The sequence below is a fragment of the Mesoplodon densirostris genome, chromosome 10 (genome assembly GCF_025265405.1).
Source record: "Mesoplodon densirostris isolate mMesDen1 chromosome 10, mMesDen1 primary haplotype, whole genome shotgun sequence".
Classification (NCBI taxonomy): Eukaryota; Metazoa; Chordata; class Mammalia; order Artiodactyla; family Ziphiidae; genus Mesoplodon; species Mesoplodon densirostris.
In genome coordinates, this window is record NC_082670.1 from 98,455,988 (window position 1) to 98,477,401 (window position 21,414).

The 21,414-nt window shown below is 43.9% G+C and overlaps 1 protein-coding gene across 1 annotated transcript in view; it reads left to right on the top strand.

The window, feature by feature from the left end:
• The first annotated feature begins 3,881 nt into the window (after positions 1-3,881).
• ITPR1 (inositol 1,4,5-trisphosphate receptor type 1) overlaps positions 3,882-21,414 on the top strand; it is a 324,401-nt gene continuing 306,868 nt past the window's right edge. Inside the window, exons 1-2 of the mRNA XM_060109116.1 lie at positions 3,882-4,046; positions 4,881-4,957. The gene's annotated coding sequence lies outside the window, so the exon portion shown is untranslated. The remainder of the gene's footprint in view (positions 4,047-4,880; positions 4,958-21,414) is intronic.

Genomic DNA, 21,414 nt, shown 5'->3' on the forward strand with positions numbered 1-21,414 from the left:
CAATGACTCATTTGATCTGGTGAGCTTGGCAGGGCAAGGATTATCGGCTTTACTCTATCAAAAAAACTGAGCCTCTGCACAGTTAGATGATTGGCCACAGCTACATGGATATTAATGGTGCTCCTGGGTGTCACACCCATTTTTTTTCTGTTCTTTGCTTTCTCCAGCATATCTTGCTGTGTTAATCAGGGTAGCATTTGAGGGTGGGCTTCTAGGAAGATTAATTCAGTTGCAGTTTCAGCTAAATACTGCTGACGAGAACCTGTTTCTATTTGTAGGGTTTCCCTGGGGTAGGCTGGTGTGCTAGTTTTGGACGTTCTTTTTTTTTTTTTTTTGGTGGTACGCGGGCCTCTCACTGTTGTGGCCTCTCCCGTTGCGGAGCACAGGCTCCGGACGCGCAGGCTCAGCGGCCATGGCTCACGGGCCCAGCTGCTCCGCAGCATGTGGGATCCTCCCGGACCGGGGCCTGAACCCGTGTCCCCTGCATCAGCAGGCGGACTCTCAACAACTGCGCCACCAGGGAGGCCCTGGACATTCTTCAGACTTCTGCTCAATCTGTGATAGTATCCTGACTACAAAGCTCTCCTACTTCCCTGCATAGGGCATTTTCAAGGGCAGAGTCATAAATGGCAACTTTCAGAGCTGGTCATCTTCTCAAGTTGGATCTCAAGAATCAGATTCTTGGTGTTCTAGACCAGCACTGTCCAGTAGCATATAATATAAGCCATATATGTAATTTTGAATATTGCGGTAATACCGTAAAAAAGTTAAAAGAAGCAGGTGAAATTAATTTTTATAATCTACTTTAACTCAATATATCCAAAATATTATCATTTCACCACGTGATCAATATAAAAATTATTAATGAGATATTTTGATTTTTTTTGTCCTAAGTCTTTAAAGTTCAGTGTGTATTTTATACCTACTTCACATCTCAGTTACAAGTAGTCACATCGTAAGTGCCCAAATACCCAGTGGCTACTGTATTGGAAAGCACAGATCTAGAAAATCCTACCAGGAAAAAAAATACAGCAAAGACAAAGAAGACCCCTTCCCTCTGTGGATAATGGAGAATGAAATGGGCTGTGGTCCTTTTATCGGGAATTCAATCATCAGTCATACTCCATCATAGAGAACCTCTGAGCATCATAGCAAATTTAGCAAAACTACTTTCTAGTGATCCAGTAGCTTCCAGAACCTGAGGCCAGTTGCAAAATGTTGAATAGGACCATTCATACACACAGGTAGAGGAAACAGTCTATGACGCAAATGGGCTACAAGGTTTGTGTTCTCAAAAAATATGTTCATCTAGCTTTCCACATGCCTGCCACACCTCCTGTAAAAACACCTTTTTTAAATGAACATTTTTTTTTTGCATATCTAAAAAAATGCACAGACAGAGGACTAAGGTCTGCTGGGTTAAGGGTGGTAGGGAATACAAGCATAAATAAAATATGGTCCCTGCCTTTAATGAAACTTGTGGTCTGGGTGGGAAGACAGTGGTGAAAGCAGTTAAAGGTCAAGTGTCCACTATATGGTGAGGATGAAAATCACCCAACTCCAGCCCTCAGACTTGAGCAAGTTTTCTTCAGAAAATCCACGTTAAAATCCCACTGTGTTTCTGAATTAGACGCACAGGGAACAATTGCCCTTTAGTATTTACCAGTTATGTCAGCATAGAGCGATTTGTTGAATATGAAAAGCAGAACAAAAAACCCTTCAGAAATAGAACAGATTGTTTTCATGGAGGAAAAGAAGAGAGGGGACAGATGGGAAAGGTGTGAACCCCTTTGTTGTGACAAGATGGGGGAGCTTCCTGCTGATGGGAGGGGTAGCTTGAGGCATTAGGCACAAGCCTGTGGTGTCCAGCGACCAGAAGATGATGCTGAAAGAGAGGAGGGGACAAAGGTGAATGTGATAACCATTCCTGGATGATTAAACGCTTATATGCGCAAAAACAACACATATGTTTACACTGGGGAAGTTGTGGAGGGCAGTAGTAAAAAACCAAGGTTTGGGAGTCGGACAGCCTACTCCCTGTGTGACTTTGGGGAAGTTACTTAACCTCTCTGTGCCTCAATTTTCTCATAAGTAAAAAAAGGTTCATTAATAGGATTTGATGAGGTAATGTACATAAAGAGTTTAGAGTAATGCCTGGCACATGGCCTGTACCCAATAAATGTCAGTAATTATTATTAGTTTTCGCATTATTATGTCAGTAATAATTATCAGCTATGCTGCTCCCCTAATTTGTTTCTGAAGTTTCACAAGACTGTTGACTCTGTATCAAGCAAACCTGACAGAAAGTTGGCAAATTCTAACGATTTTCTCCTTCCAAGATGGCAAAACTAGGGCAAAGAGATTAAAATGACTTGCCCAAGGGCTCAGAGGCTGCTCCCAAAATGGGGAGGGAGGCCGTTTAGGGCAATGGTGATGGATTTCCCGAAAGACAAGGACTTAGTACACTTATAGGCTGGACTTGGAATCCAGGCTGCACTACTTAATTGACGGTGTCATCTTGGGAAGTTACTTGATTTCTTTGAGACCTCAGTTGCGCGTCTATCCAATAGGGATAATAAATATGCCTATGGTTGTTAAAACTCATGAAAAGTGCATGTGGGCTGGGCTGAAAATCAGTCTCCCCAATTATTATTATTGCTATTGCTATTGTTGTAGCAGATCCTATGCGGCAGTAGGCAATGCCTGTCCGGAACACTGCGATGTGTTTTGGCTCACCACCATACTCCAGTGCCTGGCACAGCGCCTGGTACCCAGTAGACTCTCAGGAAACGTTTGAGGAATGAACGCACATCTTCTGAGGCTGACTTGCCCTCCCTGCAAAAGCCGCAGCCTGAAGCTTGTAGCCAGGCATCACTTAGCAGTGAGCTGAAACCCACCTTGTCCCTGAAGCCCCTGTCGGAGCTGCTGGAGGGCGCCCCGCCTGGACGCGCATCTTTGTGTGAGCTTCTCTCTCCACAGCCCTTATTTTTCTGGTTTGCGGTTTATTTACTTAAGCATTTACAGCTCCCGGGAGCAGAGGGGCTGCCTGTAGCAGGGTCAGGACCGAGGTCGCGGTTTGTATTTATTTTCTGCCTCTCAATCTCAGCGCTGGCAAGTCACAACCCGGCTCCTTTATTTGTGCACGGAGAGGCTTGCGTTTCTTTACCTCCTGCGGGGCGAGGAAACACACAAGCAGTTCGGGTTCAGGAAAGTGTTCTCAAGCCACTTGTCTGTGTCCCCACTTGCGCTGCTCCCAGACTTAGTTTTCTGTGCAAACCCGAACAGGGCCGAGCAGATTAAATAAAGACAACCTCGCGCCTTTAATCCTTGACCGCAAATACTGGCGTTTTTGTGCCCTGGATTTCTGAAATTCTTGGCTCGGGGACTCAAAGCGGGGGAAGGGTGGGTAACAGCTTGTAAAAACTTCCCAAAGCAGAAATCCAAGCTCCTCTCCGCCCTCTGCTCCCAGTGACACCTGGATTCTAGGAAAAGGGGGCAGCCGAAGGAGGAGAGTCCCCAGGGGGTGGGGGCGCCCCCAGAGATGGTTTTGGATCGCGGGCTCCAAACCCAGCCGGCTCTCTAGATCCGAGCTCATTTTGAAGCCCGGACTCTCGGCCGGACGCCCCTCCCAGTCCCGGCGTGCGTGTATTTAGAGCCCAGCCCGGGAGCCCATAGGATTCTGGGACTTGTAGTTCATCCTCTCTGCCCCAGGCGCCGTCACGACCCCGGACTCGGACTACATTGCCCAGGGAGCTTCCCGGCCTATATAAGCTGCCAGGAGCCGCTTCGAAGTGCAGTAACCATGTGGCTGAGCTGGTAAAGCGCGTCCTCAGGCTCGCTGGGGTGGGAGGAGAGGAGGAGGAGGTGGTGGTGGAGGAGGAGGCAGAGGGTGGAGAGAGAAAGCTCACGCCGAGAGGAGGTGTGGGTGTTCCGCTTCCATCCGCGCGGAACGAGCTCCCTCTTCGCGGACATGGGATTACCCAGCGGCTGCTAACCCCTCTCCTCGCCCTGCTCCCCAAAAGCGGCGTGGCTCCCCGGGCACCAAGGTAGCGGCTGGGGCCGGGCAGAGGGCGCGGGGAGTTGGTACTGGTTCCCCGGGGGCAGAAGTTTTTGCCTCGCTCTCTGGGAGTTCTTGGTGGATTTGCATGCACTTGCATGCATTTAGAGGTTCTTTTACAGAGGGCATTTTTGGGGGGTTCATTTGAGGTTTAAAAAATTCTGGACTCCATCGACTGGCTTTGAGGGCTGCCCATTCTGGATTGGAATGGCATTCCCCCAAGTTGGAAACTGTTGCAGCTGCTGCAGGAAACAGTTGTTTTTTTTTGGGGGGGGAGGTGTGTGCGGGGGTGTCCTGTGTGAGTCCGCTGAAGGAAACAATCTTTCTTAAAATGTAGCCGTCCCTCGTGCTGCACGGTTGGGAGAATAATGCATGTACTGGGGCCCCAGTGGGGAGGTTTTAAAAAACGGAAGAAAACCCCGGGAGCGGTGAGGGATGAAGTGTCGACGAAGCTCACGCCCGATGAGGATACTTGGCCTCCGCTCTGGGAAACAAGTGCTTTGGGGTCTGCCAAACACTTCGCTTAGTTTCAGCCCCCCGGCGCGTTCGAAGTTTGTGCGCACGTAGTCTCACTTGTCAGTTATATATTGGAAACAAATAAGCGAAGTTACCTGTAATCCTCACTTAAGTGATCCCACCAACCTACCTTTCAGATTTGGTGGTGGTGGTCGCGTGTGTGTGTGTGTGTGTTGGGGGGGGGGAGCGGGGTTGTCTCTCCAGGAAGGAGGCTAACGAAAGTGGAAGTGTGGAATTTGAAAATTTCTCTTAGGCACCCACATCTGGCCAATCTCATATTCAGTCTTCTTTCTTTCTCAATATTTAGGAGCTGACTACGGGAGGAGCAGGACTCGCACCCCTGGCTGGGCGTGTTTTGGCAACAGAGTGCCTGACCCGGGTCAGGTGAGTGTGGAAGCCTGAGAGCTGTAATCAATAAGGAGTTTTTGTCCTAAGCCTATTTAAGTTCCCTCTAAAGACCCATGGAGATGGGGAGTAGGAAAGAAAAGGAAACTTCATAGCTCAGTCTCCAAAATTTGTCACTGCCTTTGGTGAGGGCTTTCGGGAGCGGATGAGATCCAGGGGGCAGTCCTGCCTAGTACTTTTGGCCCTAGCTCAGAAGTGAAGCAGCCTGAAGGTTTATGAGAGGAGGGGAAAAAAAGAAAAACATTAAATGGAGCAGTAAAAGGGATGCCCATTGGTGACGTGAGAATTGAACTTGCCAGGTGGTGTGCTGATGATTTAAATTCTGAAGGATACAGTGTATTTCATCTGCCAAGATATGTAAGCAAAAATTATCTGCTTCTCTCTTTCAAAAATAGTCACTTTCTTTTTTCTTACTGTGAACGTGTGTTTAATCAGAGTAGGTTGGGTTCCAAGAAATGAAAGTGGTTGCTGGCAAACTGAAAGAATTAGAACTTTAAAAAGGGAAGTTCTTGAAGCATAAGATAATAGCATCCAGCCCTTGACTTGAAGCCACTTGAACATCAGGGCATCTGGTGGATTCCTATGGTTTAGGTGCCTGTCATGGGATATGAGCTGAGAGCAGCATTTAACTGTAAACACAAGCAGCTCCTATTTTTTTCCTCCCCAAATGTTCAGACTGCACTTCACGAGAGGGAGGTTTCAACGGGTGCACATACATCCTCATTGCTGCAGGTTTGAGCATCACAAGTTTTTTCTTCTGAAATGGTCAGGAACAGGATAAACAATAGGGTAATAGGGGTGGGGGGCCTGGGTCTTCATAACTTCTTTAACATTCTAAATATTTAGCTGTTCCCTGGGCTACAATCTTTGGGCTTTTCTAATTAGAAAAGAAAAGTCAGACATTTCATTATAGTAGTATTGTGCTTTTGTTTCCTGTTGATAAGCGCCTCAGGAGTGCTCGTGGAGTGGGAAGGATTTGGATGTGTGAGGTCTACTTTCTTCTTGGAGTTCTCTTGACTCGTATGGCTACGTGGGCACTCATAAGGCCAAGGATTGGGTTCAGGTCGCCTCTTCAGAGTAAGCTGCAGGCAGGGAGAAAGTGGTCTCTTCTCTGACTGGTTGCTAAAAATAATAATACCCATTAAGTACTTGTAAGCCAGGTCCAGAGCCATACATCACAGAAACCCTGTGAGTCAGGAACAGGTGAAGAAGCTGAGGTGCAGAGAGTGAAATCACTTGTCCGGTAACTAGCACCCAGTGGATGCAAGATATAACCCCAAGGTTTGGGGCTCTGCTGCTTCCCACAAATGTACCTAGGTTTGTGGGGGGATAAGGGGGTAACTGGGAAAAGTGGTAAACTTATTGCTGTCGATGAATAACTTTTGCTTGTGTCCCACCAAACGATGAAGGAACAAAGTGACCTTGATGTAAGAAGAAAACGATGTAGCCATAGATGTAGGAATAAAAGACTGTGGGTATTTGAGGAGGTCTTAGGTGTTGTACTGAGTTCGTTTTGGTAAGCTGTGTGCTGAAAGTCTGCATGAGGAGAATAAAAGAAACCAAACCAAACCACAAGGAACGTTGTTTAAGTTCATCATTGGGTTTATCTCACACCTGAAATCCATCTTGATTGTCTTGCATCAAGGCATCTGAGCAGGTTACAAGAATCAGGTGTTTCTCCCTTTGAATACTTCGAAAGTTTAAATTGCGGTGAGTCTAAACTGTGAAACGTTGATGTCTTTTCATGCATCCTTCAGTTTGCTTTGTGGCCAGTTGTGTAAGAACACTTTTCTTTTTCATTTCTTACTTTCGCTTGCATGTGTGTGTGAGTGTGTTGAAAGTATAATCTGCTTTTTGAATAATTCAAATTGGAACAGAATATCCTATCAAGATTTCCTTATCAGGCAGGGGAAGTTCTTCATGCTCGTAATGAATTACTCCTGGCCTCCAGTTTGGCACTCATGGAAGTTGTTTGGAGTTGACAGTGGTGTTATCCATTTAAACACAGTGGTTGCCTTTTGGAGGGAATTAGCATCTTTTCTTGGGGAAGGAGAGATGGAATGGTTGCTTACAGGAGAAGAAATAGGCAAACTGAAGACAGATCTGTTGCCTTTAATCTCAAAATATTTTCAGCTGAGGAAGACCGTAGTCTTAGAGAGAGAAAGAAACTTCTAATACAATGGTATACTACCAACTGACTTCCACAGCAAAAACCCAAGTGGCTTTTTAGCTCATTTGTAATGATTTCATGGAAAATCTGATTTCTTTACAAGCAGCTCTTAAGAAACAAACCAAAATGAAACAACAAACACCAAATTTGAACAACAGAAAAAACTCAAAGAATTAAAATTAGGCGTGGAGTTAGGTTTTAGCTGCCCTTGGGCACATCTAATTAAGGAGTCTACCCAAGGCCAGTGCCCCATCTTTTTGCTGTTGGTTTGATCTTTTAAAATAAAACACATTGCTTTCACAGGCTCTTTCTTTAGTAACTGGAAGTATATGCGATTTTTTAGTTCACTAAGTTTTTGCCCGGCTCTTTTGATGAAATGAATTAAGGCTTGAAGTCAGGGGCAGGAATGACATAATTTCCATGATTCCTACCAATTGTTATAGTGTTTGTGGTTCTGAGGTTTTTGCTAATGAGGATGAGCTGAAACCATCACCCACTGAGCTATTCCTCCTGTTGAACTATGTCCAGGTTCCTCCCTAAACTGGACATTGTTTAAGGCACTTGGTATGATAAATCTATTCCAGAAACTCTAATGCCTGTTAAAGTTGTGGTTCAAATATTTTATTCCTTCATTCAACAAACTTTGAGTACCTGCTATGTGCCAGAGTGTGTTCTAGATGCTGGGGATGCAGCAATGAGAGTCCTATTCCTAAGAGGCTTAAATCCTAACTGGGGGTAGGCAGCCAATATAATAAGCAAGTATTGTGGTATGATATGTAGTAAATGCTATGGAGAAGAATAAAGCTGGGTGAGGGGTAACGGAAAACAACAGTGTTGGTGAGGAAGTGGAGAAATTGGGACCTTTGTGCACTGTTGGTAGGAATGTAAAATGGTGCAGCCGCTGTGGAAGACAGTATGGCTGTTCCTCAAAAAATTAAATGTAGAATTACCAGGTAACCCAACAGTTCCACTTCTGGGTATATACCCCAAAGAGTTGAAAGCAGGGACTCAAACATTTTTGCATACCCATGTTCATAGCAGCATTATTCACAATAGGCAAAAGATGGAAACAACCCGGGCTTCCCTGGTGGTGCAGTGGTTGAGAGTCCGCCTGCCGATGCAGGGGACATGGGTTCGTGCCACGGTCCGGGAAGATCCCACATGCCGCGGAGTGGCTGGGCTCGTGAGCCATGGCCACTGAGCCTGCACGTCTGGAGCCTGTGCACGGGACAGGTCACAACAGTGAGAGGCCCGCGTACCGCAAAAAGAAAAAAAAAAAAAAAGATGGAAACCACCCAAATGCCCATTGACAGATGAACGGATTAAAAAAATGTGGTGTATCTGTACAGTGGAATATTATTTGGCCTTAAAAAGGAATGAAATTCTGATACATGCTATAACATAGATGAACCTTGAAAACATTCTATTAAGTGAAATAAGCCAGATGCAAAAGAACAAATAGTGTATGGTTCCACTTAGAAGAGGTTTCTAGAGCAATCAGGTTCATAGAGACGAGAGGCAGGATAGTGGTTGCCCTGGGCAGGGCTGCTGGGGAATGGGGCATGTGTTTACTGGGTACAGTTTCCTTTTGGGAAGATGACAAAGTTCTGGAAATGGATTGTCGTGATGGTTGCAGAATAATGTGAATGTACTTAATGCCTCTGAATCATACACTTAAAAGTGGCTAAAATGGTAAATTTTGTGTTATATATGTATATTTTACCACAATAAAAAGAAAAAAATGATAACAGTAACAGAACAGAGTAAAGGGGGTCGGGAAGGGGGTCATGGGAAGGGTTTTTTTTTTTTTTCTTTTGACTTCAATCAGGTTAGGTCTCTTTTTATTTTCAGTTTGCCTTTTGTTATTTATACCTGCAATTCGAAAACGCTGTGATGAGTTTCTCATCTCTGTTTATGGTTGTGGTAAGAGGGAAATCAGTTGTTAATTGGTCAGCTCAACTCTACTCATTTACCTATTATGTCTGCTTCTCTCTCTCTTTTTTTAAAAATTTTTGTTGATTTGCAATGTTGTGTTAGGGAAGGGCTGTTTAACACGGTGGCATTTCAGCAGAGATCTGAAGGAAGTGGCTGGGTGAGCCATGTAGGTGTCTGGGGGGTGGATGTTCCAAAGGGCCAGAGCAGCCAGTGCAGAGGCCCTGAGCTGGGAGCAGGTGGGGCCTGTTAGAGGAAGGGCACGGAGGCCAGGGTGGCTGCAGCTGAGGGAGAGTGCTAGGCGTTCAGGTGGGAGAGGGAATCGGGCAGATTGTGCGGGGGCCAGGTGTTTGCCGGTATGCAATGATTTGTTTTCCCGAGGATTTGTAAACTCGCCCAGAATTCTCAGTGGTTTACCTGGGATTGTAATTCACTTCAGGAGGAAAGGCATCTTTGATAAAAGAGGTGAACGTACAGTTAGCTTGGATAACAAAACAAATTCTAAGAACCTAATGATATTCCTGGGGGTTTATCTTCAACACAAACCTTTTGTGCCTTGTGGCTACCCTGCAGTCTGTCTAGTCTCATTTTAAGGAATTACACAAAGAGGACTCATGCTCTGCTATCTAATATCCTTGGGGGATATGAAGTTCCTTCTAAGTGATTCTCCCTGATGAGTGGAGTGGACCCCTCAATGTGTACAAACGTGTAACAAAAATACATTTTGTTACTTATTGTATAAGATGTACATATTCAGTTGTAAAACCTTAGGAAATACAGGCAACAAAACAAAAGCAGTCACTCCCAATCCTACCATCTAAGATTAGGGTTTCAAACTTTCCCTCTATGTATAGACATATAAAAATTACATGTATGTTTAAATTTTGTGAAAAGGGACTCATACCTCCTGTTTGATTCCTTGCCTTTTGCACTCTATATTGTGAACATCTTTTCTTCTTAATAAATAGACATCTGAGTCATTTATCCAAAGGGGACTGTATGTTTGATGGGATTTCATTGGAATGAGGACATGTATGGAATCACTAGGGTAAAAAAAAAGTATATCATTCAGGTTTCATCACTGTCATAGAGTCCAGGTTTTCTCATTCAGTTTGTAGTGTTTTTAAGAATCTAAAAAAGAGTGGCTATGTGTATATGTATAACTGATTCACTTTGCTGTACACCTGAAACACATTATAAATCAACTATACTCCAATACAAATCAAAAAGAAATAAGGAGAAAAGAATAAAAAAAGAAAACGAAATGGAAGGTAAAACACTATTCAAATGTCAGTTACCATATTACAGGGGTAAAGCCTAGTTATCATGTATTTAAATAAAAAATTTCTTATTTGTTCTGCAAAGTAACCTAATCCCCTGAGGGGTTAGGGCCAGGCACTCTTTTGTTTGCACTTAACAGGAAAACTTTACTCTAGAAAATGGGAAATACATGAAGTAGTAGTGATCTTAGTATTATGGACCCCTCTTTACTCCTTACTCACCCTCCATGGTTATCAGTTCATGACCCATATTGTTTTATCCACATTCTCATATACTCTTCCCTCTCTTCTTAGATGGCATTGAAACAAATCTCAGATATACCAGTTCATCTATATTTTAGTATATATCTCTAGTATTGGGATTCTTTAAAAAAAAAAAAAAACATAATCACGGTACTATTGTCCATCTCAAGGGGAAAAAAAACAAATTTTAAAATTGCGTCTGTGTTCTCACTTCCTCAATTTAAATAAATTTATTATTTCAACATATATATGATAATAATAACAGGTATGCGTACTTCAACAGTTTGTTTGAATTAGGAACCAAATAAGGTCGATACATTGCAAATGGTCACTGTGTCTTTTAATCTATATATTTCCTTGACCCCTCTTTTCTTTCCATGCATTTTTTGGTTGTTATTAAAGAAACTGGGTGATATCTTTTCCTACAGTCTGGATTTTGCTGACTGCATCAGTGTGGTGTAGTTGAACATGTTCCTCTGTCCTCTATATTTATTATATTTATGTTTAATTTGATAGTTAGATGCAGAGCCTTGATCAGAGTCACGCTTTTTTCCCTCCAAGTCTAGTGAGCTTCACTTACGGGAGTGTGTGATATGTCTGGATATGCCTTCTTGTGATTAGCATCCAGTGATGCTCATTGCCTCAGTCCATTAGTTCAACTGGACTTGTAACACTCCTAATTCTGTTTTTTCTAGTTCATTTATTAGCTGGAATATTTTATGAAATGAAATTTCCTCCACTTAGTTTTTGGTTCCCTGGGGTAAAGTTCATATATACAAACAAAAGACAGGATCAATACTTCAGTCTCCCTCTGTGTTTTATCAGTTTTCAAAAATAACACGTTGATTCCCTAGCATGATCCATGGCAATGGATCTCAAGTGGGGGACATTGGATGATACCTGGGGACATTTTTGGTTGTCACAACTGGGGAGAGGGTGCTACTGGCGTCCAATGGTTAGAGGCCAGGGATGTTGCTAAATAGCCTTCAATACGTCTCACAGCCCTCCAACCCAGAATAATCCATTCCAAAGTATCGGCAGGGCCACTGTTGAGAAACCCTGTACCGAGATGACCAATGGGTATGGTTTTTTAGTATCATTATGAACTCATGGCTTTAGACATATTTTCTATGTTTCATTTTGTGTAGTCACAAATTGATGTTCAAATTGTCCATCTCTGCTCAGAGAGAGGCTACTCAAGTTGATTCAAAAGACACAACCCCAGTGGTCTTAGACTTCCTTCTTCTTATATGACAAGATGTTCCAGGCTCATCTTCTATATTTCTTGATGCAGACCTGAATTCAGTCTTTTCTCCAAGAAGCCCTAGTTCTTTTGAGTGGGAGATGGTACTTAGAGAGCTGAGCTCAGGGCCAGATAGGTACTCTTCTCACTCTCATCCTCTGGGTCAGAAAATAAATTAAAATGAAGGAAATGTAAAACCTGAACATTTTTCATGAAAGCTTTTCCAGAATGTAATCGATACATCCTTGCCTTTGAAAAAAAAAATTCTGAACATACTCTTCTTACCTTTTTAAATTGGTCTCAGTTTTAGCTTTAGTATGCTGGGGTTAGGATGTAGGAGTTCTCCCCAGTCAAGCAGGAATGTTACTCTTGTTCTGTAGCCATGCTTTTCAAACTGTGTGGCAAGCCATTAAGAAGTTGTGAAATCAGTTTGGTGGACCTTGATAGGTTATTTTTTGATAAAGTAGACCAGAATAGAAAACGTCACAGTATATCACATGGATACTTAAAGAACTATGTATGCTGCAACAACTTTTCTCAATCTCTCTCTCTCACGCTGTCTCTCTCTCTCTCTCTCTCTCTCTCTCTCTCTCTCTCTCTCTCTCTCTCTCTCTCTCACACACACACACACACAGAGTAAACATTGGATTGTAAGTTCAGTGTATTTCTTACTGTGGGTCACAGCCAAAAATTTGAGAAACCTTGTTCTACATCTTTACTACTCCATTTGTGGTCACCAGACCACCATCATTGGCTTCAAACTGAGAGCTTGTTCGAAATGCACTCTCAGGTCCCACCCCAGATCCACTGAATCTGAAACTGCATTTTAGCAAGGTCCCCAGGGGATTCTTAACGCGTGTGAAAGTGTGAGAAGATCTGTGCTGGAGGGTGCTTGCCCCTGTCCTTTTTCAGAACTTATTTTTATAGTTTGTTTTTTCATGGCTAGCTGTCACCTGTTAAAACTGACCTCTGTACTTTCCCGTAGCAGCCTTCTCAATGTTCAGTTAAGAGGAAAGGTAGGCGAAATCACCAACTAAGGTGAGGGTATAGAAGTCTGGCAGGATTCTTCCAATCCAAGAACATGGTATATCTCTCCATCTGTTGGTATCATCTTTAATTTCTTTCAACAGTGTCTTATAGTTTTCTGCATACAGGTCTTTTGTCTCCCTAGGTAAGTTTATTCCTAGGTATTTTATTCTTTTTGTTGCAGTGGTAAATGGGAGTGTTTCCTTAATTTCTCTTTCAGATTTTTCATCATTAGTGAATTGGGAGGTTGGGATTGATATGTATACACTGATGTGTATAAAATGGATGATTACTAAGAACCTGCTGTATCAAAAAATAAATAAAATTAAGATTTAAAAAATAGTTATGAAGAACCTAGGGGCAGGACAGGAATAAAGACGCAGACAGAGAGAATGGACTTGAGGACACGGGGAGGGGGAAGGGTAAGCTGGGATGAAGTGAGAGAGTGGCATGGACATATATACACTACCAAATGTAAAATAGATAGCTAGTGGGAAGCAGCCGCATAGCACAGGGAGATCAGCTCAGTGCTTTGTGACCACCTAGAGGGGATAGGGAGAGTGGGAGGGAGACGCAAGAGGGAGGAGATATGGGGATATATGTATATGTATAGCTGATTCACTTTGTTATAAAGCAGAAACTAACACACCATTGTAAAGCAATTATTCTCCAATAAAGATGTTAAAAAAAAAAGTCTGGCAGGATTCTCTCTGATAAAAATGAGAGCTTTCATACTTACATTGAGGGATTTTTTTAAATTGGCTGTTCGGATAGAGGTAGAAAGAGACCAAAATCTACATGTAAAGCCTACTTAGGATTGTGAAGCCGCAGACATACAGAAAGCTGCATTTTAACCTGTTGTCAGACGCTTTGAGGAGCTTATGTTTTATAATGTTCTGTGACCCTTTGAGTCAGCAGAACTTCTGGACTGCTTGGTATAGCATTGCTCATCAGAAAAAGATGAACAGAAGAAAAAAATATCACTAGCCTCCAAATTCCTCAGTGTTCGTTTGCATTTCAGGAGCAGATTTCTCTGGGAAGTGATTTTATTTTGCAAAAACATCTTGAAAAGCTCCCCATACGCCCTTCACATGCACATATTTCTGAGCAGAAAAAGCTGACAGAAACACCTAGACTTGGGGACATTCATGTATTTCCCAGCCACGTGCGTGATCATGTTCTGTCTCTGTACCTTTGCACGTGTGCTTTCTGCCTGCCGACCCTGTCCTCATCCCCTCTGTATCCACCTTGCTAAGGGCTTCTCTTCCCAGCCAGGTCTTCTTCTTCTGGGAAACCTTTCCTGAACCTTAAAAGTCTTTGTCATCTGAACCACCGTGACACTTTATATCTATAGGCCTTTTTGATTTTTCCCCCATAGGAGCACCTGGCACATAGTAAGTGCTCACAGATACTTGTGAATGAGGTTATTTATCTACGTTTTATCTCCCATTGAAGTCTGTAGGCTACTTCTTCATCTAATTTTTTGTACCCCTGTCCCGATGACCTATTTCCTGAGTTGCCCTATTGCTTTGCCCGTTTGCCGTGGAGAGCGAAGTGAGGACCAGGTAGAAAGGTCTTCAGCAGCCCGTCATGGTTGCTTTTGAGGTGTTTTCTCAGCACAGCTCTCTGGAGGGCATTCGGCTTGGAAAGTTGGTGATGGTTACTAAAAGGGAGTGGAGGTAGGAATGAGCTAGTGAATGAGCTGCTCTCAGGTTGAAACGGTGTTGTCCTGCTGAGCCGCAGGATGGGGACTCCCGAGAACTGGGTGTTGCCTGCGTGTTCAGTCCAGACAAAACATGTAACATCTGTGCGACTGTTTCCTCTTCTGTAGAATAGGTATAAAAATACCTGCTTCGGGGCATCGCTGCCAAGTTGTAGAGGATAATAGATGCTAGCAAAAGGTCTCAGAGAGCAAAACAACCAAGGCTTTCCAGCGGGGTGATTTGGTCCCCCAGGGGCCATTAGGCAGTGGCTAGAGATGGTTTTTGTTGTTGTCATAGCTGAGGGGAAGAGGGTGTTAGTGGCACCTAGTGAGTTGAGGCCAGGGATGCTGCCAAACATCCTACAGTGCACAGGAAGGGTCCCCCACAGCAAAGAAGTGTTTGCCCCCCGGTGACAGTAGCCCTGAGGCTGAGAAAGCCTAGAGTTTTCCCCCGACTTAGTGAGACTTTTCTCTCTCTCTGAGGATATTAACCTAACATGCTTTTAAAATTTATTTATTTATTTATTTATTTATTTATTTATTTATTTATGGTTCAGGCTATTGGGGGGCGGAGGGGAGTCTTCTTAGGTGGGGACCGACTTTAACTTTTTAACAAAACAAACACCCTCCCCCTCCCTCCAAGCATTGGTCTTGGTTTCTGGAGCCCTGTGGTCTGCAGGCTTTGGCCACTAATTGGTTTGTGTGACCTCCAAGAAATCACTCAGAGGATGTTTGTTTGTTTCCACCTATAAAATGAGGACTTTTGGCTAAATGATCTCTCCCCAGCAAATGTCAAGTGCTCTGACTGCCAACTTTGATTGGCTTCTCTTACGTTGGCCTTTAGGAGTAGGCCAGGAGCATGTGTCATACTGACATCTTTTCTGAGAAATAACTAGATCATGTACCTGTTTCAAGAATAGCTTATTTAGCAGATGTGTTTGTGAAAAGGCAACTAGGTTTATCTTTGTGTGTGTGTGTGTGTGTGTGAGATGTCTAAATGAGCAACATTTAAACTAGAGGATCGCTCCGAACTTCAGGTTTACGATGATTATTTCTGAGATTGTAACAGAGGGCCCTGCTTAAAGCTGAAACTTCTGAATTGATGACTTTCTTTGGGACTGGCTGAAAACGAAAGCAGAATGCGATCTTCTGTGCTCCAGAGAGAAGTGCTTTGTGCAGTCAAATAAATTATCTCTTGATGGGGACACACTGCAGTTCTGAGGACAACCTGATTAGACTCTAGCGGGACCAGAAGGCAAGGAGGGGGCTGCACAGAGACGTGGATGGCAGTGGGGGTGGGAGCATCTAGCCAGGTGTCAGACTGCAAAATGGGCTGCCGCTTGTCCTCGTTTCACAGCGAAGATGATATCGTCAAAGTCTCTTTGCTCAAAGGAAGTTCCAGAATTAACCGTGAGAGTCCCCCGTAAGCAGAGACGGTTAGAAAGAGAACATTTTCTCCTTCTGTTGGCAGAGTCAACCATGAAGAGGATGGTTTCCTCTCTCCCGTATTTACAGCCGTGTTACCATATATGTGCCTGGGCTAGGGCGTCTTACTGAGGCTTGTGCTTCTCTGGAGGGAGTGTCCTTGGCCTCCAGCCAGGAGATTGATCAAATGCTGGCAGCTCTTCCTTTTTCTGGGCATACTCTTGTTTTCCCTCTAAAAGGCCTCGTGGTTTGCCTGGCTTTGCCCACGGGGGGCTGCTTCACCTAAAAGTGAAGTGGTGCCATTTTGTGTTGGTGGTGGCTATGGTCCCCCCGTGTTTCTGAGTGCCCGTGGTCTCTTGGATCTCCAGGCGCTTGTAAGTCTCTGTGCACAAGCCCTCTTCTTTGCAGCCTAACTTTAAAGGGTGCTTTATGATTTCATTCTTTTTAAACAGTCATTTTTAAAGCCAGCAGCAATAAAACCAGCACTGAAAGACTTTGGCAAAAGCCCTTTGTTTTTTAGGAGCTGGAGGTGATGTGGATATGCCAAGAAAGAGCAGGAAAAGCTGATGGATTTCCATTGGCTACGTTTTTCAGCAGAAGAATGACTTTCCAAGCGTAAGGTGCTTTCAGGCCAAGTAGCAAAACTTGGGGTTCCATAGGTGTCGTGCAGTCATCCATTCTTCACTTGGCAGTGCTTGGGTGGTTTGGGTCTTACTTGGGGAGAACATTCTGTAGGAGTTGGTGTTGGCATGTTCAGGTAAACGCATGTCATGATGTGTCCCTTGTCTACATTCATTTGGACTTGCTGGTTGATAGACTGATCTTCAACTGATCATAAGCCCATAAGCCCTCAATACGAGTAGCTTATGAGAGTAGAGAAGAGAGCAGATCAGAAGGTAGAATAACAGCACACAGGGATGTTTCCTGTGTCTTGCCTCCTGTGTGCTAAGTCTGTTATTTCCTTTCTTTGTGTTTAATCCTCAACACAACTTTATGAGGTAAACCCTCAGGATCCCCATTCTGCAGATGAGTAATTTGAGGCCCAGAAAGAGTAAGTGACTTGGTCAAGGTTCTGAACTTCCCATCACAGTTATAATAAAAGCCATGCATTTTACCCTTGGGAAGTCCCACTGGTACAGGCTTCTCTTTTCTCTGACCTTGCCCAGTACTTTCCTCCTTTCCCCATTAATTCTCCCGACTTTGTGCTGGTTTTCTGTTTCTTGAACTTGCCAAGCCCTTTTCTGCTGTAGGGCCTTTGTACTAGCTGTTTGCTCTGCCTAAAATGCTCTTCCGCCTGATTTTTTTTTTGCATGACTGCCTCTGTCTTGACTTTCAGGTCTTATTTACATGTCTCAACTTGTTCCCTGACCAGCCATAACTGATATGATTGGGTGACAGTTTTAATTCTCTGCATAGTACTTAATCATTGTCTGACTTGATTGTTTTATCTTTTTTGTTTGTCTGTTTACTGTCTTCACTAGAATATGTGTATCGTGAGAGCAGGGACCATGACTGTCTTATTTGACCTACATCCTCAGCACCTGGAGTAGGGGTAATATATAGTAGGTACGCAATGTGTCAAATAAAAAGGATTTAAGTTTCGAATCAAGGGGTCCTCTCTAAAGCCCTGGCTATTAAGTTGTATGGTTTGCATTTTAATCCTATTCTATTCAGTTTTTTATATTTATATGATATGAGTCCTAAGTGCACAACCAGCCAGTGCCAGAGCAAATCTTAAAGAAAATTTGTAGCAGCATTTTTTTCAAACTGTTGGGCCTCAAGAGCTCTTTACATGCTTAAAAATTACTGAGGACCTCAAAGAACTTCTGTTGACATGAGTTATACCAATCTGTATTTATAATATTCAAAATGAACCCTGAGAAAATTAACACAGAAAATATAAGAAATAGACCTATTGCATATTAACACAGTAACATATATTTTTAATGGGCAATAACTGTGTTTTCCAAAACAAAAAAAATTCAGTGAGAAGAATGGCATTGTTTTACATTTTTTTTTTTTTGCTGTACGTGGGCCTCTCACTGTTGTGGCCTCTCCCGTTGCGGAGCACAGGCTCCGGACGTGCAGGCTCAACGGCCATGGCTCACGGACCCAACCGCTCCGCGGCATGTGGGATCTTCCCAGACTGGGGCACGAACCCGTGTCCCCTGCATCGGCAGGCGGACTCTCAACTACTGCGCCACCAGGGAAGCCCCTTGTTTTACATTTTTGAAAATTGCTTTTAGATCTGGCTTAATAGAAGATAACTGGACTCACATACCTGCCTCTGCCTTGAGTCTCTTGTGACATCACATGTCTTGCAGCCTCTGGAAAATTCCACTGTACACGTATGGCAGACTGAGTGAAAAGGCAGATGACACCTTGGTGTTCTTATGAAAATAGTTTTGACTTTGAAGATTCTCCAAAAGGGTCTTGGGAGCTCTCAGGGGTCCCAGGGGTACCATTAAGAGCCACTGGCTTATAGGATAGGTAGGTAATTTGGAAGCTTGGATGGTGGCATGGAACATTTGGGAGAGGAAGCTTTCTGTTCGGAAATATATGCATGGGAATGCGTTTAAGCTGTTATTGCAGAACAAAATTGCTTCCCAGCTAAAGCTCCTCCTGCACTGCAAAGGAACACTGAGAACTTGGAAGCCAATGGTACTTGTGTTCATCTTTTTCAGATGAGCAAGATTACACCAACCAGTCCAGAAGTTCTGCAGTGGGAGGGGTCATTAAAAAATGGTAAAGCGCAGGTTCCTCTCCTCTCCATGTCTGAAAACAGTCACTTCAAATGCAACTTCCTTAATGGCTGTTACTCTACAACCCCTTACTTGGTGGTTCTTGCAGCTGTTGGCCTCGGATGAAGTTGTGTCCTGTGATAGAAATTAGATTGTCTCGAAGCATTATTTTCCTCGAATTCTGTCACAACTGGTGTTAAAAGCATCAACGTGGAAGCTATTAGAAGTAGATGAGGGAAATTCCTGGTGGTCCAGTGATTAGGACTCTGCACTTCCACTGCAGGGGGCATTGGTTCGATCCCTGGTTGGGGAACTAGGATCCCACATGCCTCGCGGCGTGGCCAAAAAGAAAAACAGATGAGGTATTCCATGTTAGTCAGTTTAACTGTTTAAGAAGGGTAAATGAGTGCAAATCCAGGTCTCTGGGGAGTATTTTGCATGTGTCTTGGGTGATGTATACGAGTGTCAAAGTTAAGGTAAGTGGGCGGGAAAACACATGGGGCAGTTGGTCATCAGGAAGAGGGTGATGCACCAGGGGCAGGCATGACGGGGGTCTTCAGTGCCTGACACCAGGGCTTGGAAGGGCCGAATTTAAGGGCAGTGACAGTGGGTTTCTTTTTGTCCCCTGGTTACTGAAAGTCAGAGTGTTCAGCCCTAAGGGCCAGGTGGCTTCATCTTAATGAAATACAAGAGGCTTGCTTCTACATGTTAATAAAAATGTGTGAGTCTGTGGTTTTGGGGTCTATTCACTGCCATAAAGTAATGATTCTGATTTCCTCCCTTGTTTGTCCACCCTTGAGGATTAAGTGATACCTTAGTTAACTTCTTGGTTAATGAAAGTGTTCTAACTTGGTCTCATTTCAGGAGTTGCTAACTTTTAAATTCTGAATTGTGTGTAGGCGAAAGTTGAGTTTTTTTTTAGAAAAACGAATATAATGCAATTAGTTAAGTGTGTGCAGGAGAAATAGATGGGAAAAATGACAATCAGTGAGGTTCTGCCACAAAGCTTTTAGCAAAAAAAAAAAAAAAAATTTGGATTTCTTTCCTATCTTGAGCTGTTTAAAATGAAATGAACGTAATTCTTTTTCGATGAGGCTGTGCTTTAGCCTGTCTTAACACCCATGTGGAAGAGGTTCTAAATATTGAATTATCATTCCTTTGAAGAGGTTTCCACCCTCCACCCCCGCCTTCCAGCAGGGGCCTGGTTTGATGTTAGAAGAAGGGAAAGTGGAGATGAAGTCTGGCTGTCTTGGGTATTTTGAATCTGGGGGCTGAGAAGCAGTACCTTGGATGACTTGTCCTACTGTCGGCCACTTAACCGGCCTGCAGAGGACTGAAACATTTCTGGGACCTTTGTTTATTTGAGTGTGTTTCCAGCAGTGCTGACAAAGTAAGAAGGATCTATCCAATAGAAGAATCACAAGTTATGGACAGAAGTGAGTGAAGACTTTGAAGGAAGAAAAGGGAACGTCTTCATTTCAGTCTCACTTGAAAATAAAAAAGTGAGCCCTTAGTAAGGGCCAGGTATTGGGCTGAGCACTTTGTGTGGATTATCTGGTTTTCCCCTCCTGATGATCCTGCGAGATAGGAAGGGTGTTCACCCCACCTTTTTTTTTTTTTTTTTTTTTTGCTGTACGCGGGCCTCTCACTGCTGTGGCCTCTCCCATTGCGGAGCACAGACTCCGAATGCGCAAGCTCAGCGGCCATGGCTCACGGGCCTAGCCACTCCGCGGCATGTGGGATCCTCCCGGACCGGGGCATGAACCTGTGTCCCCTGCATCGGCAGGCGGACTCTCAACCACTGCGCCACCAGGGAAGCCCCCACCCCACCTTTTTTTTATATGCACGAGGGAGTTGAAATTCAGAAGTTATGTAAATTACTTAAGAACACACAGCAGGGCTTCCCTGGTAGCGCAGTGGTTGAGAATCTGCCTGCTAATGCAGGGTACATGGGTTCGAGCCCTGGTCTGGGAGGATCCCACATGCCGCGGAGCAGCTAGGCCCGTGAGCCACAACTACTGAGCCTGCACGTCTGGAGCCTGTGCTCCGCAACAAGAGAGGCCGTGATAGTGAGAGGCCCGCACACCGCGATGAGGAGTGGCCCCCGCTTGCCACAACTAGAGAAAGCCCTCGCACAGAAACGAAGACCCAACACAGCAAAAATAAATAAATAAATAAATAAACTCCTACCCCCAACATCTTCTTAAAAAAAAAAAAAAAGAACACACAGCAGGTAACTCATGATACTGGGATTTGAATCCAGGTGTTCTGAGTCAATGTTTCTAGCCTTTCTGGACATACTAAGGGATGGTCAGTGGGAGAGGGGTACTTCTTTTCGGGGATGGAAGTTAGATATTTTGTTTCTGGCTCTCCAGATTTCTCATAGAAATCTGTTGAAAAGGGCCAGCAGGCCTCTATTCTCCATTCTTGATCCAACAGTATAAACTTGGCTTTAATTAGTTTTAGGAAAACAATCCCCTAAAAAACAGTGTAATTTCTTTTAGGCAGCCGACAAGTTGATACTGTAGTACGTTAAACCCAAGTTCGACTGCTTGCCGTGTCCCAGGCACTGTACTAGGGACTTGGAGGCAATGGGGAAGAATAATTCTGCTGTTCTTACTCTCATGGACTCACGGTCTAATGGTGAAGACAGGTAAACAAGCAACCAAGTGAA